This window comes from Rhinatrema bivittatum, chromosome 7, assembly GCF_901001135.1.
Source record: "Rhinatrema bivittatum chromosome 7, aRhiBiv1.1, whole genome shotgun sequence".
In the NCBI taxonomy this organism is placed as follows: domain Eukaryota; kingdom Metazoa; phylum Chordata; class Amphibia; order Gymnophiona; family Rhinatrematidae; genus Rhinatrema; species Rhinatrema bivittatum.
This window is the reverse complement of record NC_042621.1, coordinates 242,125,836-242,142,790: the sequence shown is the minus strand read 5'-3', so window position 1 is coordinate 242,142,790 and position 16,955 is coordinate 242,125,836.

The following is a 16,955-nucleotide window of genomic DNA, read 5'->3' as shown; positions in this document are numbered from 1 at the left end:
TTATGGATATCTCTGAAGTAGAACAGAATGGGCGCAAGAGACTCATATTGTGATAACCGTCATGATGTACACAATATCTTCAACATATTTTTGGATTGGTATGTCATACACAGGAAGAGTAAATGCCATTATTTAATTCTGTTCGCAAAGAAGTTGGAAGCACCCATCCGCAAACCAGACATACTGTCCCAGGAAGTGTGATATCTGCCAAGTACCAAAATCCAAGATATTATGTAGAGAGTGGCAAGAATCCTGAAGCCTACTGACCACTTTCCAATGCTGCTCATCCATGTTGGCATTAATGATACTGCTAGGTACCACACAGATCATACCAAAGGTGATTTCATGGTTTTGGGAGAGAGGGAAAAGAAGACAGGTGCATAGGTAGTATTCTCTGTCCTCCCAGAGAAGGATAAAGACCCAGACAGGGATGCTTACAGTCTGGAAATGAATGAAAGGCTCTGTATTGTGTTGATGAGTGTTTCAACTTCCTGGATCATGGGATGATGTTTCAAGGACTTCTTAGTAGAGATGGGTCCACCTGTTGAAGAAAGGATGCAGCATCTTCCAGAACAGACTGGCAAAGCTACTGAAAAGGGCTTTAAACTAGGATCATTGGGGATGGATGAACAAAGTCCTCAGAATAGAAAGGAGGAAAAGGGACAACATCTGGAAATCTATGTACACTAATGTTCATGGTATGGGAAATAAAGAACTACATCTAGAGGCAGTCATGGAAGAAGCTGACTTGGATGTAGTGGCTGTTATGGAGATGTGGTACACGGAAAAACATGACTGGGATAAATTAATATTTGGACTACAATCTATTAAGGAAGGTAAGTGTAGAAAGAAAGGAAGAAGGAATGATACTGTATACAAAATATAATATTAAAACAACACAATTGCAGGGCTTACAAGGTAAGGAGGAAGCACTGTGGGTTAATCTGGAAAGAAGGAATGGAACATCTATGTATATTGGTGTAAAATGTTATGGCCGTCAGCTGTGGGCGGCCATGGCTGACCCAACTCACATCTTCTCATCCCCTGATTTTCACTCCTAGTAAGCTCATGGCTGTGGCTTGCTGCTACCGCCGCATTCCTCCTGGCTTTCGGGATTCCACATGGCGGCTGGAACGCCGCCGACCTACTCTCCGAATCTGGGCCTCCCTAGGCGTGCGCGCGTGCCACCTGTACTTCCTTTATGGCGGGACCTCCAGGGACATCCCCGACTGATGACATCACAAGTCTGAGATATTTAAGGACTTCCTTTGGCCTACACTAACCGACTTGGCATTGAGTTCTCTGAGCTCGTGTGGTGCTTGTTCCGTCCTCCAGACCTGCAGTTCCTGTCTTGGATCCTTGCTCTTCACCTTGGACTCTGGCTCTCAGTACCCGCTCCTCGGGGGCCTTCTCTGCGCTTCCTTTCCGGGACTTGTCCTGCGCTGCCCTGCTCCTCGGGGTACCTTCAGCGCAACTTCGCCAGAGATCTTGTCTCCACGCTTCCCCGCTCCTCGGGGCAGTCCCAGCATTACCACACCGGAGTTCCTGTCTCTACACGTCCCCATTCCTCGGGATAGCCTCAGCGTTACCACACCGGAGTTCCTGTCTCTACGCTTCCCCGCTCCTCAAGGTAGCCTCTGCGTTACAATGCCAGAGTTCCTGCCTATGCTCCCCCATTCCTCAGGGCAGCTTCAGTGTTGTCACACCTATACCTCCCTGCTCCTCGGGGTGGTCTCAGTGCTACTACATCAGAGATCCAGTCTCTACACTTCCCCTCTCCTCGGGTCTGCCCTGTGCATCTCTGCCTTGGAGATCCATCCTCTGGTCTATCCTGTCTCCTGACCTGCTCAGCATTGCAATACTTTGGACTATTCTCTCTACCCCGCTCCTCGGGGCACCCCGCAATATTGCCTCAGTGCAGGTGTCTGCGATCATGTGGCTGTGACGCAGACAACTCATCTAGGCCTCCTTCCCCTGAACCACAGCTGTGTTATACTTGCCTGTGTCTCCATTCCACCTCGCCTCCCGACGGTGGGGCCCTGTGGGGCTCAACCCCTCAGGGAGAGTCAACTTCTACCTCGGACCAAGGGTCCACAAAGCCTACAAAACCTAACATAAAATAGAAATTTCTGTTAGAGACAGAAAAATAGATAGAGATTTAATGGCAGATATTTACAAATTGTCTATGGAAAGGGAGGTGCTATTGCTAAGAGAGTTTAATATGCAAGATGCTGAATGGGGCATTCTGGCTGCAGTGTCTTCTAGAAGCAGGGAAATCTTGGATTCTCTGCAGGTAGAACTGTTTCGACAACTGGTAATGGCACCCACATGGGAGGGGCAATAGTGGACCTGCTGCTTACCACTGTGGCCAGAGTCTCTAATGCTGTAGTGGATGATTATCTGTGATCCAGTGATCACCAGATGAAGTTGTTTAGTATTAGAAAACAGGCAATGACAGTTCACTTAAAGGTGAGGGTCATAGACTTTAGGAGGTGCTTATTCAGTAGGCTGGTTAGTGGACAAGTTATCTGACTAAAGTTAGCTGGATAACTTATCCCATATATTTTTAGCTGGAGAAACATCCCGCTGAATATGCCAGCATAAAGTTATCCTGCTATGTAAAGCCAGATAACAAAAAACCCTAACTGGCTATGTTTAAATATAGCTGATTAGGTTTTCATGTTATCCAGCAATGTGTAGCTGGATGACTTTCTACCTTAACCGGATATCTTCAAAGATATCTGGTTAAGTAATGCTGTCACTGTCACCAAAACAATAAAAATAAAAATCAAAGGACCAATGGCCTCTTCCTCTACCCCTGCCCCTTATATATAAATGGCCCTATCTGGCCCAGCGCTCCTAAGCCCCAAGGAATGTTCCCTTTCCTCGCCACACCCCCCGGGCCACAACCTTTGCCCAATTTCATAAAAAATATTGTAATAGGAATCCCCTGGACTCCCCCCCCCCCCCCCTTCAGTTGCCTTTCTAAGATGATCGCTTGACAAGAAGTCAATCCACTATTTATAAAGGAATCCTCCGCTTATGGTACAGCACAACAGATTGATAGCACAGTTACCAATAAGAAGCCCCTGAAGCAGTGGTTTGAAATATGATATCTTGTTGGGCATAACAAATGGAAGTATGCATCTTCACTATAATTATTTTAGAGCATATAAAAAATTCTTTAAAAATTGAATTGATGTTTCACAAACTACTCGACCTATGATTATTTAAGACCCCCTTGGTGAAAACACTGGAGATAAAAAAAAACCTTTTTTCCAGCATCCGCGGGGTGTTATGACGGTCCTCACTTTACAGTAAATTGTTTTGTGGTTTTCTCTGCATCTAAATTAAAGTATAAGATTGAAAAATTGAAAAACTGAAAACATTTTCTTGGGGACCTTTTTACATATACATTGATTTGTACATTTGCACAGCATTGGATTCTTTCTTTTTGTGATTTATTCAGCGGGATAAACATCCCGCTGAATATACTTGCTTAAAATTATCCGGCTACATGTAGCATTGTCAAAAATGAAAAACAATTAACTAAATACAGCAGGCCATCCCCTCCATCCCCCCTCAAATATCTTGTTAAGGCCCTGTTGGATCATGCCCTCCTTACCCACCTGCCCCAGTCCCGGTGTATTATAAATTATAAAATCAGGCACCTCCACCCCCTTCCTCCGATCCTCCCCACCCCCCAACACCTTAAATTAAATTGCCGAGAGCAAAGTACATAAGAACATAAGAAATTGCCATGCTGGGTCAAACCAAGGGTCCATCAAGCCCAGCATCCTGTTTCCAACAGAGGCCAAACCAGGCCACAAGAACCTGGCAAGTACCCAAACACCAAGAAGATCCCATGCTACTGATGCCAGAGGCCATTCCCTAAGTCAACAAGATTAATAGCAGTTAATGGACTTCTTCTCCATGAACTTATCCAAACCTTTTTTAAACCCAGCTATGCTAACTGCACTAACCACATCCTCTGGCAGCACACACTTTGCCCTGCTCCTGGTGCCTCCGCGCTCTCTAAGAGAGACAGCGTTGGAAGCATAAGCTTACGTCAAGCTTACAAATCGGGCACTACTTCTAACAGCCCGGCTAGATGTAGCGCTGGAAGTATAATTTTAACATAATCTTATGCTTGAGCGGGGTAAAGGATCCCTTGTTCCCAGCAATCTAATTTAAGGTATCGAGGGGGGGGGGGGGGGGGGGATCAAGAGGCCCAGGGGAAGAGATTGGGGACACCACAATATGGTAAAACCTTGCAGGTAGGAGGGTGGATGGGAAGGAGGGGCAGCCTGATTTTATAAATTATGATACACCTGGATGAGGGTGAGGCTTGTTAATATTTTAAGGAATTGGGGGGATGAGGAGGGCATGGGCTGAAAGGGCCTTTACAAGATATTTTTGTGGTGGGAGGAGGGGGATGGCCTGCTGTATTTATTTTAATTGTTTTTCATGTTTAATATCGCTACTTAGCCAGATATCTTTAAAGATATCTAGTTAAGTAGCAGGTTATCTGGTCACATGAGCCAGATAACTTTAGACGTGCTCAGAAGCAGGGAGCACATAGAAAGAAAAGAGAAGATGGACCCTTTCTGCATAACACTCCTTTAATGTCCTCAGTCTTTCCTTCACCCCACAGATAGCTTAAACTCCGAGTCCCAGGATTCCAGTGTGGGAAAGAACAATAGTTCTATCCCCCTATCCTTTGCAATACAAGCCCCTTCTTCGTTCTCTGTTCACGGCAGTAATAATTATTACTTTCTTTGCATCCAGTAGACACACTGAAAAGAATGGTGGTTTCCAACTTCTATACTGATAGTTGATGACTGAATGATATTTGCAGCTTCAATTTGGTTTTCAATTAAAGTTAATAAATAATAAGACAGGAGATAGATTACTGAACTTTTTTTTTATTCTCTATTTATTAATTTTCAAAATATTCCAAGACATACAATCTTGAGAAAGCAAAGGAGCATCGTACAGAACATATATAAACAATAAGTAACATAATCATTTAGGATTTATAACTATCTCCATTAAGTCCATTATTTAGGATCCGCTAGATAGCTATAAAGAAAAAGAAAATAAAATCATAATATTACAAAAAACAGGAAAATAGGGTAGCTAAACATAACTGCAAATTCTATATTAAAGACATATATCAACCTACCGATGGAGAGTCAAGAGGAGCAGCCTCAATACCACCAGATTGGAGCAGTAATTTATCACAAGGGAAATTAGAAAATTGAGATGGAACAAAGAATATAGAACTTAAATCTTTATATCTAACTATGCATTTGAATGGAAATTTCAAGGTAAATGCCATTCCTATCTATAATATTCTTAGACATATCAAGAGAAACTGATGTCTTTCCTTCTGAGTCTGGCGAGAAACATCAGGATAAATTTTTAATTGAAGAAATGGCTGCATTTGATTCTTAAAGAAAAGATGGAAAACCCATTTCCAATCTGATTCAAAAACAAAAGTAACCACCATAGTAGCGGGGTGGGCTAAAACTGTATCCGACGTTTCTAATAAAGTGGAAATGTCCAAGTCAGGAGATAAAATGTCCAAGCCTTGTTCCTTGTCCCGTTCCTGTCTTCAAAATGGAGGTAAATAAAAAATATTGGCGGTAGGAGGGATTCCACTTCTTTAGCAGTCTCCTAACATTTCTGGAAACACTTCTTTTAATTTCTTGAATCTCTTCTCTTCTCAATTACTCCAATTACTTAAATTAAATGTAGTGAAATCCTCCTTTATTCCCAAATTTATTTCTCAGCAATCCCTACTGTAGGTGGTTAGAATACATAATCCCAATATTTTATCAGAATTGAGTCCCATTCTTAACCCTTTTACTTAATTCTTTTTAAATCCTTGCAGCACCTGAATGATACTTTACACTCCCTTGAATTCCATCTTAGCAGCAACAAAATTCTTGTTACCTTCTGTTCTCAGTCACTTTGTTTCCTTTACCTCCTCCCCTTTATGCCACTGACAGGGATCCTTTTCTCCAACTGCACTCCTCCACACTTGCAAGTTTTTTAAGGATGAAAGACATCACCTTCCCTTGGATTTAATTTACTGAGTCCTGGGTACCAAGGTCCATCAGCTCTCAGTAGAACAAAAATAGTCTCTGAACCCCAAAAAGAGGAAAAATCAAGTAGGAGACAGGAAGGGTAGAATAAACTTCCTTGCCTCAAAACAGAGAAGATAATGCAAAAGGCAGTTAATTCAAAGTTGAAAACTCTGTACATCAGGTCACTGTCAAGTCCATCCTCTGAAGGAGAGATAGCACATTACAAGTTTTCCTTACTCCAAATCCAGCCTTGAATACAAGGATGCCCCAATCCACTGCAACAAGGGGGGGGAACTGGCTCTCACAGGGAATGCTCCAAAAATTGGATTAAAAGAGTCAAAACTAATAACCGTTCCTTAGGCAAACAGGTCAACAGGAGACTGACCCCTAAAGGGAAAATTCCTTACTCCTTTCCCATGAAGTAGAAGAAAAATTGGAAGATAGGATGCAGATGTAACCCTTAACAGCGTTTTTAATCCCAAGGGCACACAGACTAATTTATTTCTCTTCAGGGGATAGTCTAGCTAGCAATTCCATCCCATGCTTGACTCTCAATCCCAGGGGGGGGGGGGGGGATTCTTTTTTTGGGGGGAAAGCTCTTGCTTGTGGCCCAGACAATGTTAAAATGTTCCCAGTGTGTGCATACTGTATTGGAGGGAGCACTGGATGGCCAGCACCATCTTTAAGAATGGCGTGGGCCATCCAGTGCTCCTACCATGTGACAGGGGCCGGCCAATGGCACGGATACCCTGTCACATGGTAAGGGCAAAGGCCATTGGCGCCATTTTTTATTAGTGGCAGTCAACGGCCCGAGAGCGGGAGATTGCTCCCGGGACCCCCACTGGATCACCAGGTACCTATAAAAGTTTTTTGGGGGGGTCGGGAGGGTGGGGGGAAGCTAAGGGATTAGTTTTTAAAGGGTCGGGGGTGGGTTTTTTGTTTATCGGCTCAGGCGCAGCCGATAAAAAAAAACCCGAACGGGCCGGACAAAAAAAAACACGATGTGAATCGGAACCGGAATCAGAACCGATTCAGGTTCCGATTCACATCTCTAGTAGTACCACATGGGGGAGCAAAAGCAAAACCTCTCTTCATTAACGTCTACACAGAACCTTCCCATTCAAATGGTGTATGCCTTTTAGTGAGGGAACCAAAAGTTCTCTACATAGGGTTGAAAGTTTCTAAGCATGAAAGAAGAATGGGATCTTGGTAATTTTTTGATGATTTCAAAGTGACCAAACTGGTAGATAAGTTGATGGCAAAAGGCAGAAAGTTGCATGGATAAATAGGGAGATGAATAATCAGAAGAAACATGAAGGTGAAACTTCTTTTAGAATACTGTATACTAGGGATGTGTAACCACAGAATTTTTGTTTAGTTTTGTTTTTTCATTTCAGGTTATTTTTTTTCCATTTTATTCCACATTGTTTAATGATTTTTTTGGGTTCAGCTCATTTGTGAAACTAAAAAAACATTAAAGAAAAGAAAATCTTCAAAAAAAAATCCCAAAACTATTTAAAAAAAACTATGGGCCTCTGGTGGTCTTCACTGGACCTTCCTGTTCCAAACAAAATGCCTGGGCCTGGTTACAAGGCCCAGACCCAGACTGGACAAAACTCTGAGACCTGGGCCCAGTGCTAAAGCCTAGCCATGGGCTTAGCCCAGCCCCAAGTCCTTTTCCCAGTCCTGAGGCCTAGGCCTAGTTCCAAAGCAGAGGCCCGGTGTAGAGGCCTACACCAGGGTCTGGCACAGCATCAAGGCCAGGGTCAGGGCAGGTGCCCTCTCCTTGTGATGCTAGTGGGGCTGGGGAGTTCTTACCTTGGCACCCACTTACTCCATTTCCAAGGTCCAGTTTCTAAAACAGCAGGAGTGATACTTGGTTAACACCATAAAAATGGTAACATCTTTCTGGAGGATGGTCCTGCAGTGACATCACTTCTATGCCTTCCTCTGGTGCAGCCAGTGCCATTTTGATGTCTTGTCTCTTCTGGTGCAGTAGAGCCTTTGAGCCTAGTTTATCTGAATTTTCTTGGTGGAAGCATCTGATTAGATTATCTGCATGTATGTTCTGAACTGGATCCCAGTTGCAGTCTTTAAATTAAATCCCTTTTGATCTACTAGATAATGTAGTTGTCCTCAAATATATCTTGATTCAAGAATGTCTCTGGAGTTAGGCCCCTCAGAAGGAATGTCTCTGGAAGGTCAGAAACTGAAGCCAGGATGATTCAAAATGGAATCCACCCAGTTGGACTTGGGTGTGGCAGTGCCTCTGATATCAGCAGAGCTGGACTCAGGTATGGCAATACATCTGGCATCAATAGTTCTTGTGGGGTTTGCCATGGCATGTATGTTCTTGTTAATAACATACATTTTGCTGTTAATTCTGTTTCAGACATGGATACATTCTTTCAAATGGAACTTCTACTGCTGGTTGCAAGTCTTTGGGGCAATAATGAACTCTATGGGAAAGTGGGATATCTGTAACCCACCTAGTCAAATACTTCCTGAAATTCTGAGTATTCTCAGGTAACTCTGTTTCCTCTGCATTGGTTGTTGTATAAACCTTAATACTTGCATGTTCTTTTCTGGTTCATTGTCCTTCTGTTCTCAATTGGAAAGACAATTCTGTTGGCAGAAGGTGGTAACATTAATGCAGATGAAGAGAACACATGGTCCCAGCCTTAATACATGAGTGTTAGCTCATATTAGGCATGGGCTTTAAAGCTAATGCCTGTTATTAAATAATAGATCCCTTGGTTTGCTGAAAGTAAAATGGGATTGGTCTCGTTTGGGATTTTCAAAACCTACCTGTTGGAGTATATTTTTTATTGATTGATATGCAAACCTTCTAGTGACTGAATTTTCATGAGACAATTATTGTGCAATGATTAGACACTTAACACTGAGTACTTAATTATGTGATTCTGTAAACAGGAAAATAGAAAAAAATTGCTTTTAAAATAGTGAACAGCCTTTCTGCTTTGATTTCACTCATTACTTAGGCAGCTTCAGAAGCTCTTTTTGCTACTGAAACAAACCATGCTTCCTGAAAGCACAAAAAGACATCTGAAGGTTTTCTGTTCATTCAAATGATTTTAACAAGTCTGTAGAGGTGTAACTTCAGAGTATTTCAGGCTTATTCATTATGTGTGCTTTGATTGGCAATATTTGTTGCCTTCAGCTACATTTTACATTTAAAATACTAAAGTAAAACATTTTGCTAGCACATGTCCCTTATGCTCTTAATTTACTATTCTCTAGTCACTGTCAGCGGAACAACTGAATAAAAGCATAATTTATGTGCACTTGTGAAGCATCTGCTAAAATATTCTCCACAGAAATGCTTACAAGAATCCTTATTTCTCCAGTGATTCCCTTCCAATTTCCATTTTCTGCCATTTAATTACTGTAGTAGAGGCAATGCATGAAATATTGAGCTTTATTCAAAGAGGACTTTTCTGCCTTCCATGCACTTGGGAAAAATCTTTATTGAATAGGTCCCATTGTATTCTATCATATAATAATTGCACATTATGCAAAAAGTACCAAAAGCCATGTATGTATACTTTGTATTGACTTCTAAAACGGATATTTTAATGTTTTGCTATCTAAGGGCCTCATTTACTAAGCATTTTTCTCATAGACACAAAATAGGAAAAATGTTCAGTGAATTAGGCCTATTTGAAAGAGAAATATAAATTCTGATCTGTTAACAGAAAGGTAAAAATACATAACAAATAAGAATGTGTACAACATCTGTATATATATCCAGTGTACAACTTCTGTATATAACATTGTACATATTTCTTCCTCGAATCCCTATTCACATTTTATCCCCATGTATCTGTTTGCACCCTCCCCCTGCCCCCCCTTTGTATCGACCCCTCCCCCCTCATCCCTCCCCAGTTACTAGTTATTTGTTCTGTTACTGCGTTTTACGTTATACACCGTTCTCTGTAAAGGCTATGCCTATATACTTTGTTGTAAGTTACTTGTGAACCGGCACGATGTGCAAACGGTTGCCGGTATATAAATTAAATAATAAAATAAAAAAAATAAATAAATGTGCTATGCCAAAATCTTTGGCTTGATTTGTTTCTTTGTTTGGGGGATTATGTCTTATCTGGATTTGGTTTGGTATTTTTTGGTTTGCTTTGTATGCCAAACCCCAAAACAAATTACCATCAAAACATATAAAATTGAAAGAAAAAAAAAAAAAAGGAACTGCTAAAAAAACCTACAGGCCTCTAGTGGCCCTGGCTGGTCCATTTTTGGCCAAAAAACATCCTGGGTCTGGTTCCAAGGCCTAGTCGCTGAGGCTCAGGTAGGACTGGACTGGTCCTTGCACAGACGCCAAGCCCTGAAGACTGTTCCCAACACTGAGGACTAAGCCCAGCACTAGGGTCTGTCCCTGAGGACTAGTCCCATAGCCAAAGCCTAGGCCGGCATCTGAGCTCGGCCCTGAAGCTGGTCCCATCACCAAGGTGAAAGACCAGTGCCAGAACAAAGCCTTGAGACCTTTTCTCGGTGCTGAGGCCTAGTCTTCCAACATCTTCTTTGTGTCTCAGTGTTAGAAAAATGATACCATCCACTGGACGACTGTGCCAGATTTATGTCACTGTGACACCTTCTTCTGGAGCAGACTACACAATTTTGGCACCTGGAGGAAGGTGCCACAGTGATGTTGCTCCAGTGCAATTCGCAAAGAAGATGTTATGAAGCCTGGGCCTAGACCTCAGCACTTAGACCAGACCTAAGGCCAGGTCCCAGCGGTGGGCCTAGGCCTTAGGACTGTGACCAAGCATCAGGTTGGTCTTTGGTCCCCAGATCTAGGAGTCAGCACCAGAACCAAGCCTCAGGTCTGGCCCCGGCACTACACCTAGGCACTGGGTCAGGATGGATTCTAGGCCTTGACTCCAAACTAGGCCTAAGTGTCAGGCTTTGGCACCAGGTGTAGGCTTTGGGGCCAGGATCAAGCCTCAGCACCAGGCCCAGACTTAGGACTAGACCTCCATGCCAGACCTGGCATGGAGGTCTAGTCCTGTGGAAGGCCCTTTTATTTATTTTTTTTAATGCAACAAATACAAAAATACCCCAGACTTTAAGAGTACCAACAATAGTGACATGAACACTACAAGGTACTTAGGAGTCTTAAATTTATATATGCCAATAATAAAGTGAAAATAGCAGCAGAACCCACAAAAGTTGTGGAGACATGAAGAAAATAGAAAGGGAAGATATCAAAAGAAAATATTTAGAGAAAACCCAAACAATTCAACAGGGAACTACTTACACCATTAGTGAAGTTAAAACACTACTGATTAAAGCTGAAAAAGAAGAGTTTTGCAGTGCTTTATGTGAGGATCCTGTAGAGTATAACAGAAAAGCAGAATGGTCACCCAGCATACATGAGAATATGGCAAAGTTGGACATCAAAACTATGGAATGACCTGAAATATCAACAAGAGAATTGGAAGCCAAGTTAAAAAGACCTCAAATAAGAGTCCTGCCATGGTGGAATGCCAGTTTTTGGCTCAAGCATTTAATATCTTTACACCCAGATCTGGAAAACTGTAAAGCAGATTGATCCGGCTAACTGTAAATCTGTTACTATGCTGTTCGCGGAGCCCATCCTGCGAGAAGCCTCTCAACTCCGGCTGCTGCCCGAACACCGGCCCGACACTGCAGGACTTCTTCGTGCGGCCTAAGCCGCACCGGACCACCACTGCCGCTCCTCTTCCTTGCGGCAGGAGCAGCTGCCAGAATGTCTCTTTGCGGCCCTAGTTGCCGCCGCCAACTTCTTCCATGCGGCAGGAAAGCTATTGCCATCCTCATCTTTGCGGCCCTGGTGCCGCCGCTGACTGCCTCCTTCATGTGGCAGGGTCGCCGCCAACGTCGACTCCTCCACCTTCTTGGCCCTGTATAGGGCCAGCGGCAGGAAAAGCCCATGGCCCCACCGGATGACATCATCAGCTGGTGCCATGCCCAGCCCTATAAAAGGGCTCAGCCTTCATTACTTGGGGCCTTCGAATTGGATCCATGGTTGTCCATGCTTATTCCTTCCGGACAAGGTCCTCCGTGGTCTTCTTGTATCTTGATGTCTTCGTTAGATGTTCCTGGTCTCCTTCGTCCTGATGTTCCTGGTCCTGTTCTTCATTGAAGTTCCTTTGTTGCCTCCTCGGTGTCCTGATATACCTTTTCCAGAAGTTCTGATGTTCCATGTCCAGAAGTTCCTGATGTTCCAGTCCTGGTCCTGATGTCCTCATCTCCAGCTCTTTGTCCTGCTTCCAGGTTCCCTGCTGGTCCACCTTTCCTGGCAAGCCACCATCATGGTCAGTGACCAGCCCATGGGGGGGCTGTGTAGGGTGCTTCGTGGCACAAGGCCTGTCTTCATGTCTGCAGCGCAAGTCTCCAGAAGGCTTCTTGTTTTTAATTCCGAGCTCTGTTCCTGAATCTGAGTTCCGAGTCTTGAATCCTGAGTCTGGAATCTTGAATCCTGAATTTTGAATCCTGAGTCTTGAATCCTGTTCCCGGTCTTTGGAGTACCTTGTGCATGCTTCTGTCCATGCCCAAGACTTAAGCCAGAACCTTCTCCACTTCAGCATAGTCCGTGACCAGCCATGGGCGGCTGTGTAAGGCGCGCCTCAGTGCAGGCCTCTCCTGAATCTTCGACATGGTTCTGGTTCCAAGTCTTCATTTTCTTGCCTGGAGTCTGCTTCGCTTTTGGTGTGGTCCACGACAAGCCATGGGCGGCTGTGCAGAGCGCGCTGCAGTGCAGTACTCACTCTGTACTAGTGTCTGAACCCTGAATCCTCGTCTGAGTCTTCCAAGTATCCTGAATCCTTGTCCGAGTCTTCCAAGTTCCATGCAACCTTGTCTGAGTCTTCCAAGTATTCTGGATCCTTGTCCGAGTCTTCCAAGTTCCTGTTATGGTTTTGAGGTGTTTGAGTGGATTCTTGGGTACTGTGGGGATGACCATGCCCACGGAGAGGAGCCCCATGAGGAGCCACAGTACTAGGCTATACTCAAGATGCACAAACACAGAGTTCTGTCTTTTATTATACAGCTGATGTATATCACCAGAGGGTGGCAATAGTGAGATGATCCAGAGGAGGAAGCAGTCCAGAGACCCCTCGGCAGAGGGAACCCATCTCACCGAGATGGTATAGGGACTTCCAGGTGTAGGTTCCCAGTGCAGCAGAGCTGTTGATGAGGCAGACTGGAAAAGTTAGATACTCAATACGTTGGTGGCTATATGGGTGAAGATTCCAGCAGGCAAGAAGTAGTTTGAACCCAGGAACCGAGCCTGGGAGAGCAGGCCCTCGAGGAGCAAGTACCTGATCCCAGATAGGCACCTGAAAGAAAGTAAAGGGCCTCCGAGGAGCAAATACCCAGGTTAGAGAAATACCCCGAAGGGCAGAGAGAGCTTCCAGCGGCAGCAAGGAAGTGGCAGAGTAGCTCAGACTGGAGGCTTTCCATCCATTCATGATCCTTCATGATCCTTGCTAACTTGATTAGCTAGCAAACAAGGGCAGGCTAAATACACGGATGGCGTGATGTCACTCAAGGGGGATGCCCCCCGAGGTTCCTGCCATGTCGTGGATAAGATGTGGGTGGCATGCACACACGCACCCTAGGAGGCCCTTAGAAGAAACATGGCATGAGGCTTTGCCATAGCCGTTCCGGGGATGCCAGAGAGAGTGGCATGCAGACGCGGAGGTAGCCATCTTCCCAAGGCTAGCGGGGAGAGTAGAGAGAAAGGTGAGGCACAAAGGTCAAAGCCATCTGAGACCGACGGACGCAACAGTTCCACAAAACCTTGTCCAAGTCTTCCAAGTATCCTGAAACCTCGTCTGAGTCTTCCAAGTTCCTTGAGACCTCGTCTGAGTCTTCCAAGTATTCTGAAACCTCATCTGAGTCTTCCATATTCCTCGTATCCTTGTCTGAGTCTTCTAAGTCCTGAGTTCCATGTCTCATCTTGCTCCTGCCCTCAGCCTCCATCTGTCCTCACGCACTCATCGTTCCCAAGTAGCGAGTTCGGAAGGGCTACCGAGTGGCCAGAGGACTACTCTTGAGACCAGCATTGCGTTGCTGGGTCTCACTGGTGCATGCAGGTCCAGTGAAGGGCTAAGCTTGCCTTGTTCCAGTTCCTGATGTTCCAAGTCTTGATCCTGGTCTAGTCTTGTTCCAGTTTTCCCATGCCTGAACACTCTCACCTCCCATGGTGTGTGTCTTGGGGCTCCTCCCTGAGCTGTGCTATGGCCCAAGGGCTCACAATTTCTCTGAACAAGTGACCGCACCTCCACGTTCGCAATAGGATCGTGTCCCCAAATGGGGTCACACAATCATCAGCTGTGCTTCAAACTGAAGTATTCTTTTAATGCTGGAGGCAGCAGCATTAACAGAAGAAGGCAGCCTGGGGGCCTGAAAGCCAGCATACACTCCCAGGCCCTGCAGTGGTCCTGTCCTCAGTTGAGAGTCCGTGGGAGCAAGAAGCCCTATGTGAGGAGGGATTGGGGCCACTGACATTCATTATTAATGCTGGTGCTTCTTTAGGATCACTATCACTTTTGGGATAAGCCATAGGAGAATGGTGGGGGGGGAGGGAGTGGGGAGGGAACGGGGAGGGCTGAATGTGCACGGACCCATGATGATTGCTATAGCTTCTCTTTCTTCACCCACTACTGAACCTACCCAAGAGAAAAATGTTGCCCCTGTCATCACCCTGCCCTCTCTTCTCACTAGTCACTAGTTGTCATCTATTGTTGGCACAGGGCCCAGAAGAAAAGATTACTGCTTACTCTGGGTCCAGGAGGATATTTTGAGAAGGGGCTATTTGAAAGAAAGGCTTGATGCAAGAGAGATGGGCTGTGAAGGGTGAACGATGGGGTGACTGGAGGATGTAAGAGAGGAGCTGAGGGTGAGAGGAGATCAGTTAGGAAGATGTGAGGGAAGGGTTGGGAGGTAGAGGTGAGGCTGAGATATGAATGAAGGAATGGGGATGGAGTGAGAGGGAGAGGATGACAGGATCAGTTAGTGCTTATAAGAGAAGCTTGGGGGTGAGAGAGGATCAGCTGGAGGAATGCTAAAAGGGCAGAAGGTGGACTGGAGATGTAAAAGGGGATCAGCTGGAGATGTGGAAATTGAGAAAGGGGATCCACTAGAGGAGAGGATGTTGAGAGAGGAGAACCTGTAGAAGGGATAGAGGATGAGAGAGAGGATCAGCTGGAGTGCAGTGAGGATGAGAGTGGAGTGATTGTTGGAGGAACATTGCACCCCAGATACTTTGTTTTGCTTGTCTTCTGAGGTCATGTGAATTTTCAAGTGCTAAAACAGGGTGACAGCAGTTAAAGGTTTGGGAAGCTCTGCTGTAAAGGTGAACATCAATTGATCAACCAGAATTAACAATGTAATTGTTCATGATAGGAAGAACACTTCTATTTCATAAGAGAAATTCAAGTAACATCCTAAAAAATATCGACCAATAACATACTTATTTATAGTCTACAAGCTTTTCACTGTAATAGATTCAGATAAAATATATGATCAAATACATTTTATTAAATCATGGCAGTAGAATAGAAGGGCAACAAAAGAGGGGCATACAGAACCAAGGAGCAGTTGATGCTAAATAAACCATCATGACCAGCTGCCCTGATTAAAAAGATCTTCCAGACACATCTGAACATGTTGCCTGTGCATATAATACCTTATGAACTCCAGAAGGAAGCTATTTTTAGCCCAATGCAAGTATTCAGAAGGGCATTAGCATGAATTTTGAGAGATGTAATCATATGCAACATATCCTGTGAGGTTCATTCCTATCAAGGTATACACAAAATTAACCCATTTGGAGACATTACCCTGAGTAGCAAGGATAGTGGGGTACCAACAATAGTGGCATCAGCATCACAAGGGTACCATGAGAGGGGGTGAATCAGAAGCAGCAGCAGTGGCACTGTTTATGGGAAGAGTTTTTTTTTTTCTTTTTACAAGTAGTAGTAGTGTGTGTACTCCTCTTCTCTCTCTCTCTCACACACACACACACACACACACAGAGGAATAAAGGCACACACTCTTGTTCAGAAGCAATTATCTACCCTACAGAGTTTCTGTCTGTTCCTGGTAGTGGTACTTTTGTTTTGCAGAGATGATGACAGTTTACGGAAAAACTCAACACCACAAAAGTGGCACGGACACCACAACGAACCTAATGAACAATATAGCAGCAGCAACAGTGGCATGAACATTCCAAAGCTTTCAATTTGGAATATGCAAAGAACACAGGGCATGAAAATTGCCAAGAAGCAGATTGCAGAGTATGACAAATAGCACAGAGATATTAAACTCCCCAAGGCGTACATTGTGGGGTATGGCAAACTGCAGTATAACCAACAAAGAAGCAGGTACAATGCAAAGCCAGAGAAGAGATGGGGTAGGAGGAGAAATCTGCACATTTTTTAAATTTATTTTTTAATTATTTAAAAGAACTTTTATTCCACACTCATATATAAGGGGCCGGATTTTAAAAGGGTTATGCGCGTAACCCTTTTAAAACTCCCCTGCACGCGCCGAGCCTATTTTGCATAGGCTCGGTGGCGCGCACGAGCCCCGGGACGCGCGTAAGTCCCGGGGCTTGCCTGGGGGGGGGGCGTGTTGGGGGGCGGGTCGGGAGTGATGCAGCATTTTCGGGGTGTGTCCGGGGGCGTGTTTCTAGCTCGGGGGTATGGCCTAGTTTCCCGACACAGCGGCCTGTGTCGGGGCCTGCTGCGCAGGCGCACGTAATTTACTACTGCCCGGAGGCCCGGAGGCAGTAGTAACTTTTAAGATAAAGGTAGGGAGGGGGTTTAGATAGGGCTGGGC